This window comes from Ailuropoda melanoleuca, chromosome 2, assembly GCF_002007445.2.
Source record: "Ailuropoda melanoleuca isolate Jingjing chromosome 2, ASM200744v2, whole genome shotgun sequence".
Taxonomy (NCBI): Eukaryota; Metazoa; Chordata; class Mammalia; order Carnivora; family Ursidae; genus Ailuropoda; species Ailuropoda melanoleuca.
The window spans coordinates 50,051,246-50,061,178 of NC_048219.1; the positions used below are offsets into that span (position 1 = coordinate 50,051,246).

The 9,933-nt window shown below is 40.5% G+C and overlaps 1 pseudogene; it reads right to left on the reverse strand.

The window, feature by feature from the left end:
• Positions 1 to 628: 628 nt before the first annotated feature.
• LOC105238921 lies at positions 629 to 2,788 on the reverse strand (annotated as a pseudogene).
• Positions 2,789 to 9,933: the final 7,145 nt, after the last annotated feature.

Consider the following 9,933-nt stretch of genomic DNA (forward strand, 5'->3'; position numbering starts at 1 on the left):
TTCTTTCACTCATTTGAATTAAAAAAATGAAATACTTGCGATGCCTGGATGGTTCAACTGCTTAAGCATCTGCCTTTGCTCAGCGGGGAGCCGCCTTCTCTCTCTGCCTGCGCCTCCCCCTGCTTGTGCTCTCTCTCTCTCTCCGACAAATAAAATCTTTTAAAAAAATGAAATACTTAGATCTTACTCTAATGCTCCAAAAATGTTTGGAAACATTTTTCTTTTTCTTTCTTTCTTTCCTTCTTTCTTTCTTTTCTTTCTTTTCTTTTCTTTCTTTCTTTCTTTCTTTCTTTCTTTCTTTCTTTCTTTCTTTCTTTCTTTCTTTTCTTTCTTTCCATTTATTTTAGAGGGAGAGTGTGGTGGGGAGGGGCAGAGGGAGAGGAAGAGAGACTCTCAAGCAGGCTCCCCACTGAGTGCAGAGCCAGACGCAGGGCTCCATCTCATAATCCTGAGATCATGACCTGAGCCAAAATTCAGAATCAGACGCTTAACTGACTGAGCTACCAGGCACCACTGGAAACATTTTTCTTAATTTTTAGCAAAGAAATCTCTCCCAATGACTTTAGTAATAGTCATTGTAGCCAAATGCAATTAGTGTTTTGTGGTCTTAATAGTTTATAGGACTCAATTATGTTTGAAGTTGTGATGAAGTAGCTCCGTCTTTCCATTTGGTTATGTGGTTTGAAATCACAGTCCTGACTAGTGGACATTCTCTTGATGAAACCACGAGGTAATGCGTTCTTTGGGAAATATATGCTGGCAGATGGGAAACATAAACTTTTGAAATTTTGCTTGACATATTGGTCAGATATCATCTGAACAAGTCACTTTGTAGCTTGGTCATGTAAAAAGTATTCACAAAACCTGTCTGAAAATCATATTTAAAAAAAAATTCAAAAACTTTAAAATGAAATAGCATAAGGCTAGTAACATCCGAAGATTCTAGTTACATTACCAAACTCCCTGTGGTTAATAAGGTAATGGAACCAGATAGGGGAACAAAATTCATTTATACTGACGTAATTCTTCTAAGAACACATACCAGTAGTCCTTGGATTTAAAAGGCATCATGAAAGAAGGTACCAATGAAATAAGGCATTTCAAGCCTATGAAAAAGATTTTCAGAATGAAGACCGTAATTCCAATAACCCAAAGTACTTCCCAGAAGCTTGAATGACCCAAAGTCGGATTTATAAAGATTAATTTGTAATAAAGTGACTGAAAGTGGAAGAGAACAGAAGATCCTGCCAAGAATACTAGTAACCAAGCCGTACTGCATCTTTGGGCACCTTTTCTTAGAAAAAGCCCGATATATAGTGCTTTTGTTGGCATACATTAAAGTTGTTAGAAGCTCAGTTCCAAGAGAAATTACATATATTTCTGAAGCTTGGATTTTCCGCACACCCTCTAGGCATGGAGTTCATCTGGATAGGAACATCTCAGGAATGAAGGCAAGGCCCTTCTCCTGTCCATTTTGTTGCATGAGCACTTTGGGAGGTTGATGCTGCTGCCCTGTCCACAGTTCCTAGAGGGTGGCATGGCCCTTGAATACTTTTTCTCTGATCCACATTCCTTTGTATCAGCACTGTGTTTCCTCTAATGATGAGTGGATGGAAGTCTCACATGGTGTCAGGGACAGTGGGAGACAGTCCTACGTCTTCAGTCAGGGCCCTCACCCTCAAACCCACCACAGCTAACTTTGTTAGCCCCAATGGCAGCAAAGCTAGGTTTTAATGGGCTTTTGTGTTCAAATATTTTTTCCAAATTGTCTTAAAATTTGGGCTCTAATAGCTTTCATACATCTTTCCTAGTCAGGCCGCCAATTTCTGGACCCTCAATTTCTGCTTGCAAACTGGCCAATTATTTTCTGAGCTCATTTCTTATAACACTTTGTCTGACATGCAAAGTAAAAGTGAGCCCACTGTTCTTCTCCTGCCAAACACTTCCCCCAGAGTTACAGTCTCAGTGGGCATGTGGTCTGCTGTCCAAGTTATCCCAGGCAAGTTTACCACGTTTTGTCCCTGTGTAATTTGCATGTTCATCTTTACAGCTCTGTGATAGATTCCTCTATAATAAGTCTTGACATCCTCCAACTTTTTTCTTTTCCAAAGCTGTTTTGACTATTTAATGTTTGTAGCTCTGTATGAATTTGAGACTAATCTTCTCAATTGCTACCAAAAAGCCTGCCGGAATCAGGAACTGAAGCTGGAGAAGTAGGAGGAGAGGAAGGAGAGGAGAAGAGAGGTGGTGGACCAGGGAGGTCACTAAGCAGTCCTCCTGAAGCATTGGTCTAGTGGGCAAGTCAGAGCTTGAGGGGTATCTGCTGAAAGGGTCCACAAAGGGGACTGTGAAGGTCTGTGCAGGGCTGTGATCTGGTTCTTGTGGCTGCCTCTGTGAGTTTGCAGTTGGGTGTCAGGTCATGAGTTGCTGTTGGTCAGCAGGGCAGACAGATGGGAAGAACAGCTGGACCTGGAGGCAGAGGAGTGTGCAGAGTGGAGAGGACCAAGTAACTGGTACTGGTTTGCTTCGCTGCATCTCTCTCTCCTCACGTCTAACCATGATGACATTCAGAGCATAAGGGCTGCTGCTTTATTTCACTTTCCAAATCAGTGCAAGTTTCTAACCCAGAACCAAGTAGGAAAGAAGATGAAAAAATGTAGTTCCAGCTTAGACTGAGGTAAAATAAAACCATTTTCTTTTTCTGTGTCACCATCTTCATCCAACCAGCCACCAAATCCTGTTGATTCATCATTATTTCTGCATTATAAACCATTCCCTTCTCTGCCATTGCTCTTTTTAAATCACTAATACATTTTGTGCCTGGATTACTGTAGTAGCCTCCTAACTTGTGATTACATCAAATATGGTCATGTAGGTTGTGCACTGCACAACTTCACGGGTGCCATTCATAGACCATGCTTAATGGCCCTCCCTAGAGTTGTTCAGGGTACAACATGCAGAATTGTACACAGTTCCATCTCAGGTCTAGCCCTGCTTCCTTCAGTAACTTGGGTCCTCCTTTTAAAAGGCAAAAGGACCGTATCATTCTCCTGCCTAAAATTGTTGGCCTCCCATGACCTTCAGGGTAAAATTCAAATTCCTTAGCATAGCATAATATCCATTTGTGATTGGCAGGTAAGCCTAGGCTCTGGAATCACAATTTCTTTCTTTCTTTCTTTCTTTCTTTCTTTCTTTCTTTCTTTCTTTCTTTCTTTCTTTCTTTCTTAAAAAGATTTATTTATTTATTTATTTATTTATTTATTTATTTATTTATTTGACAGAGATAGAGACAGCCAGCGAGAGAGGGAACACAAGCAGGGGGAGTTGGGAGAGGAAGAAGCAGGCTTCCGGCGAAGGAGCCTGATGTGGGGCTCGATCCCAGAACACCGGGATCACGCCCTAAGGCGAAGGCAGATGCTTAATGACTGAGCCACCCAGGTGCCCCTGGACAGAATTTCTAAGTTGGAATTTCCCCTTAGCCACTTCTACAATATATGACCTTGGGCAAGTCACTTAATCTTACTGGGCTTCTGTTTCTTTAACTGTGAAATGGGGGAGGAGGGTGAGAATAGTCCTTTCCTCATCAACTTTTGTCAGCATTGAAATGTAAAGATATAATATTCCTTCTATAGTGCAATCTCTCACCATTGCCTGTGCCCACCCCAACTCTATGCTCCATCTGAACTGAACTCCTGTACTACTAGTTCTCCTTGTTGTGCCCCATCCTGCCTCTGTACCTTTACACATACGTGTCAGCCTTTTTCTCTCCCCTTGGCTAGAACCTGCTCATTCTCCAGGACTCAGTGACTCATCACTCCCTCCTGGCAGCCTCCTCTGATTCCCTCAGCCTCAGTTAGTGACAGTTCCCTTGGGCTGTCTCTGTTAGTGCTTGGTTATACACAGTGGATTCTCTTTTTCTGTCTCCCCCACTATAAAATATAGACTTTCTTGCCTGCTAGACCATAAACTCTAGACCATGTTTTGCTTGAGGGTAGGGACTGTTTTACCTGTCTTTGTATCCTTAGCTTTTAATGTAGCACTAAGTTTTTAAGACTGTTAGCAGGTTCTCAAAAATGTTTATTGGATTAATCAGTGTTGAATGATGAGGGCTCTAACGGGTGTTGTTATACTTTATGGAGAAATATAAAGATGATGGAATATTTTGGGATAATGCATAATAACATGAATTTCAGAATTCTTTTTTTTTAAAAAGATTTTATTTATTTATTTGACAGAGAGAGAGACAGCCAGTGAGAGAGGGAACACAAGCAGGAGGAGTGGGAGAGGAAGAAGCAGGCTCCCAGCAGAGGAGCCTGATGCAGGGCTCGATCCCAGAACGCTGGGATCATGCCCTGAGCCAAAGGCAGATGCTTAACGACTGAGCCACCCAGGTGCCCCAAGAATTTCAGAATTCTGAAGTTTAGTGATTTGGTAGATTTCAAACTATGTATGTTGCTGTTAATGGAAATTAAAAAAAAGAATGGAAATTAAAAAAAAATGGAAATTTTCTTTTTTTAAACTTAAATTCAATTAACATATAATGTATTATTTGTTTCAGGGGTACACGTCTGTGATTCATCAGTCTTATACCCAGTGCTCATTACAACATATACCCTCCCCAATGTCCATCGCCCAGTTACCGCATCCCTCTACCCCTCTCCCCTCCAGCAACTCTCAGTTTGTTTCCTATGATTAAGAGTCTCTTATGGTTTGTCTCCCTCTCTGCTTTTGTCTTGTTTCATTTTTAAGAATGGAAATTTTCTTAGCGGAAAGAATGACTAAGGGCATTTTTTGGTCAAGGCATTGTTTACTACCATTTGCTCAATATCCATTACTCTAAGACCTCTTACAAAGATATTGAAACCCACAACTATATGGTCAATTAATCTTCAAGAAAGCAGAAAAAAGTATCCAATGGGAAAAAGATAGCCTCTTCAACAAATGGTGTTGGGAAAACTGGACAGCAACATGCGAAAGAATGAAACTGGACCACTTTCTTATACCATATACAAAAATAAATTCAAAATGGATTAAAGGTCTGAATGTGAGACTTGAAACCATAAAAATCCTTGAGGAGAACAAAGAGGCAGTAACCTCTTTGACATCAGCTGTAGCAACTTCTTTCTAGATATGTCTCCTGAGGCAAGGGGAAAAAAAGCAAAAATAAACTATTGGGACTTCATTCAAAATAAAAAGCTTTTGTACAGTGAGGGAAACAACAAAACTAAAAGGCAATTTATGGAATGAGAGAAGATACTTGCAAATGACATATCAGATAAAGGGTTAGTATCCAGCATCTATAAAGAACTTATAAAACTCAACACCCAAAAATGAATAATCCAATTAAAAAATGGGCAGAATACATGAGCAGACATTTTCCAAAGAGGACATGCAGATGAAAGATGCTCAACATCACTGATCATCAAGGAAATACGAATCAAAACTGTAATGAGGTATCACCTCAGACATGCCAAAATGGTTAAAATGAACAGCACAAGAAATGGGTGTTGGCGAGGATGTGGAGAAAGGGGAACCCTCGTACTGTTGATGAGAGTGCAAACTGATGCAGTCACTTGTGGAAAACAGTATGACGTTTCCTCAAAAAGTTAAAAATACGGACACCAAGTTGGCTTAGTTGGTTAAGCATTTGCCTTTGGCTCAGGTCGTGATCCCAGGGTCCTGGGATTGAGTGCTGCATTGGGCTCCCTGCTTAGTGGGGAGCCTGCTTCTCCCTTTGCCTCTGCTGTTCTCTCTGCTTGTGTGCTCTCTGTCAAACAAATAAATAAAAAATCTTAAAAAAAAAGTTAAAAATAGAACTACCCTATGATCCAGCAATCACACTACTGGTTATTTACTCAAAAGAATACAAAAGTACTATTTCAAAGGGATACATGCACCCCAATGTTTTTAACAGCATTATCTACAATAGGCAGATTATGGAAATGGCCTGAGTGTCCATTGATTGATGAATGGATAAAGAAAATGTGGTGTATATATACAATGGAATATTACTCAGCCATAAAAAGCATGAAATCTTAACCACTTGCTACAACGTGGATGGAGCTAGAAAGCATTATGTTGAGTGAAATAAGTCAGCCAGAGAAAGACAAATTTACCACATGACTTTACTTATATGTGGAAGTTAAGAAACAAAACAAATGAGGGGGGAAAAAGAGAGAGGCAAACCAAAAAACAGACTCTTAACTGTAGAGAACACACTGATGGTTACTAGAGAGGAGGTGGGTGGGGGATGGGTGAAATAGGTGATGGGGATTAAGGAGGGCACTTGTGATGAGCACCAGGTGGTGTATGGGCATGTGGAATCACTATATTGCACACCTGAAACTAATATACACTGTATGCTAACTAAATGGAAATTAAAAAATTTAGAGGAAAAGCCCATGGGTGAGTGTGAGTGGGTGGGGAGGAGGAGGAACAGAGGGAGGAGCAGAGGGAGAGGGATAAGCAGACTCCACACTGAGTGGCTGAGTGCAGAGCCCTAAGTGGGGCTTGATCCCATCACCCTGAGATCATGAACTGAGTGAAATCAAGAGTCTGATGTTTAACCTTAACTGACTAAGCCACCCAGGCGCCCCCTAACTGGAATTTAAATAACAAAAATATTATTGAATAATGTATTAAAAATTCTTTAAAGAATATTCTGTTTGTCAGTGGTTAATTGTATTACCAAAAATCATAAAGTAGTTATCCTTGGGAAATTATGGACCAAAATCCTGGGTACTACCTGTTAATTCTAAAATGTCTGTATGAGTTCAATCATTTTTTCCCAAGATTTTATTTATTTGGGGGAGAGAGGGCATGAGAGAGAGATCATGAGCAGAGGAGAGGGATAGAGGGAGAAGCAGACTCCCTGCTGGGCAGGGGGCCTGGTGTAGAACTCAAACCCAGGAGCCTGGGATCATGACCTGAGCTAAAGGCAGACGCTTAACCTACTGAGCCACTCAGCTGCTCCTCGATTATTTTTTAAAAAACATTTGATTTATTTATTAGAGAGAGTGTGTGAGAGCACAAGCAGAGGGAGGAGCAGAGGGAGAGGGAGAGGGACAAGCAGATTCCCTGCTGAGCAGAGAGCCTGAGGCAGGGGCTTGATTCCAGAACCCTGAGATCATGACCTGAGCCTCAGATGTTTAACCAACTGAGGCACCCAGCTGCCCCATGTTCAATCATTTTAACAGTGGACCTTGCCTTAGTCAGTAATTTATACCTAATGTTTCTGATAGCAATCTTTTAATAAAGAGAACAAGTAATGAAGGTTTTTTTCTTTAAAATTTCAAATTTCCATGTACTGAATATGCTTGAAATAAAGTACCTCTGTCAAGAATTTTTTTTATTTTTAAATTCCTGGATCAATAATTATTAGGTTTCTTAATGTTTGAAATAAAAATGTTAGTGTCTGGACAAAATATCAGAGGATATTAAATCTAAGCTCTTCTGTGGGGTGTAGATGTTGGCCTTTTCCAAAAACCTGTCCCTTCTTCAAATAGGTTCTTGCTTTGATATAAGGAAAAGTTTTAATAAATATGGAAATGATCACTCTCAACATCAGTATCATGCTTTGTTAAGCTTATGATTCTGCTATCGAATGCATCACAATTGTAAGATTAAGAAGAGTGACTTGCTTAAATATTTTTGCATCTTACAAAATGAGTAAGAGTATGAAAATCTAACTTAAGAAATGGGCAAAGGGCATATCACAGGAGACAGAAAAGAAAAAAATAAAAATGGCCAATAACTATATGGAAAAATTTTAGCTTTACTTGTAACAAAATGCAAACCAGCACAATAATGAGATACCATTTTAATCTATCTCAATAGCAAAGGGTATGACGAAGTGGGCATTTTCATCCATTGCTGTTGGGAGTGTAAATTTGTAATCTTCTCTGCAATTTGATAGTATGTGTGAAAGGCTTTAGAAATGCTTTTAGTTTGGACTAGGGAATCCCACTTATAGGAAATTCTTCTAAGAAGATAATAGGACAAAGGCAGAACAGTATACCCTTAAGCATATTTATTGCAGCCTTGTTTTTGAAGTGGGATTGGGTGGGTAATCTGCTTTTGCCTGGTTTCTGTGTGGAGGGGCAGCCACTTCTGGAATCCTTCTAGCCCCTCTTCCACTGCACACTCCACCCCATGGGAAAAGGAGCATCTTTCTTGGTTGTGCTCAGGGTCCTGCTGCCTCCATCCTGGTACTTCAGATCACTCTGCCTGCAGAGCGTGTGCCCTCATTGGCTTCCTGCCAAGTGCAGCTTTTATGGGGAACGCCTCCTCACATTGGGGAAGTTTTCCACCTCTACCTGTGCCTGTCTAGGAAACTCTTGAACTCCAGATGCCGTGTTAGGAATCTCATTGGGCTGCACACCTGATTCATGTCCTCCACAGCATGTTCCAAACTATCATTCTAACCCTCTAGTTCCCAAACTGGCTGAGGTGTCCTGGAATACCACAGTGAATTCACAGGGGTGTTGTGGGACATTTAAAAATTTCCAGGGAAACATAATTATACTCCATGACTGCTAGACATCATGCAAATGATGAGCTAGATGTAGGCCACGGTGTCAACATCATAACAATACATTCCTTTTGGTACTGTTGTATCTTTGCAAAGCTGGGTTTTTGGTGGTGTCTGTGATAAAAAGCAAGTACTACGTGAAAATTACTGTGGAACAGGGAGTGAGGGTGGTGGTGCCCAATTTGATTCCAAGATTGCAGAAGTGGTACAGTGCCCAGCAGGTAAAGAGATCTCATTATTAAGGAAATGTGGTTATTTAAGGATGAAATAAAATTTTAAAAATATATGGGTATTATTATTCAAAAGCAATTAAGTTGTTAGGGCATGCCTACTTACAAAGTTGTTTGGATCTGACTGACTAGGAAATGAAACTATTAAGTATTTTTTTTTTGGTCTAGTGGCACTGTGAAAAAAATTAAAAAGACACTAAGGATGCTGTGAGCCAGGAAATGTTGGGAGCTGCTGTTTTAACCTCATTTGCTAGTGCTGATGAAAGAAAAAAGTCAGGAAGGAAAGCTAGTTTTGGGAAAAGGTGAATGGATTCAATTGTGGAGATGCTGAGTCTGAGGGCCTAGTGGGCCACTTGAGGAAAGGTATAGAGCTGGGATCCAGGCAGGAGGTTTAGAGCAGAGCTAATTCCATCCATGAATAGTCATGTGCAGGCTCTCTTTCTGATTGCTTTGGCTATTGTATAAACTCAAGAACTGCAAAAGAAGAAGGTAGGGTTGTTGAAAGGGAAGGAACCTAAAAACCAAAACTTGAAACTGACCTGCAAAACAAATGTTCTTGGTTTAATGTTTTTGCAAATGTTAAATGGATGCTTTTGAATTTCCTTCTTACGCAAAGGTTCTATGGGAGAGCCATGAGGTTTACTATAGTAGAGAAAGAGAAAGTGAACTCTTGACCTCTTAGCCAGATAGGGGGTTTGTGCAGATAGGGGGTTTGCTTAATTATTTTATTTCCTGTGTAGCACATCACTAGCTGAGCCCAGAAAATCCAGATCATAGAGGGCCACAATTGTGTAAAGAAGACACCCTTATACACACTTAAGGCTTCACAAGATTAGCATCAAGAAGTAGGAGGATATGATGTTAGGAAAGTAAAGACCTCCCTCCATCCCTCCCTCATACACATACCTTTTTTGACCAAGGAGATTGTGGAAAGAAATACAAAGAGAAGGTAGTGATTTGTGTCTTGTAATTATCCCCTATGGCTTGGAAAGAAGTTGTGTTACAGAAATGAGAATAATAGTAAGAACAAAGAGGAGAGATATTGCCGAGTTGGGGGCCGTGGAAAGCTCACTTTTGTCCTGTTCACCTATACCAACTTGGGGGTGTGACCACAACAACTTGGCTATGCACCGCAGACAGGAGATCCTATGGCTTTGTTTTCCTGTGCTGCTT